We start from the raw sequence: 957 nt of genomic DNA, 5'->3' as shown, positions 1-957 counted from the left end.
GTAAATGGCTAAACCGCCTAAATTCTGATTAGGCTTTTTAGACGTTAGGCATTAGATCACCGCCTAGTTAACGCATAGCGCTTTCATGAATATTGGTAAGAATAAAACACTTGAGTAGAAAAAATGTATACAAAATGGAGAAATAATATAAGAAATGGGAAACAAATTAAGAAAAGAAGGAAAACAAATAATTAAAAGAAAAAGTGGGCTCCCATCCACATTCACCAGCAATGATTGCCTCACTGCCTTTGCAGCTCCACTTCTGCTTCTTTCCTCTTTCTTTATTTTATCTTTATTTTATTTTCTCCACCTTGCTTTAGATTTCCTTGATATTTGCCCCGGATAATTTATATGCTTTGCATTTGGCCCCTCCAAGTTTTATTATACATGGTAGGTGTATCAATACTATTCGACCCATACTCTCTTATTGGTTATTTCCCATTTTTATTTAAAACTTTCTGCATTATTTAAACATCGCTATTAAAATATCGATATATGCACTTAATAGTCTAAATTGGATTATATTCGTAAACATAGTGTGGTGATAAAATTGTAAATAAGTGGATATATGCTGATTTCAAGTGTAATGTATACGATGTATTTAAAACAATAGTATTTTAGTTGATCGGTGACAAAATATATAAATGTATAATTATCTATTTGTTTACTAATTTTTAACCACATCATTTTTGTAAATACATCTCTAAAATGGCTATGTAATTAGCCAATATATACATATATATATATATATGATTATGGATTTAAAAAAGAAGAAGCGATTTCTCCATTATAACAAGCACGATTGGTCATAATTTCCATTTTATTAACAATCAATTAGATTTCCTAAGACATTAAAAACATCATACATCAGATTAAAACAAGGTTTCAATTTTCTACTTTGGTAGTAAATAAATACAATTTATTCTTGATTAACATTCGTTGAATTTTATATATGTA

Source organism: Camelina sativa, chromosome 16 (genome assembly GCF_000633955.1).
Source record: "Camelina sativa cultivar DH55 chromosome 16, Cs, whole genome shotgun sequence".
NCBI classification, from domain to species: Eukaryota; Viridiplantae; Streptophyta; class Magnoliopsida; order Brassicales; family Brassicaceae; genus Camelina; species Camelina sativa.
The sequence above is the reverse complement of the archived record's forward strand: the minus strand, read 5'-3'. Positions refer to the sequence as shown.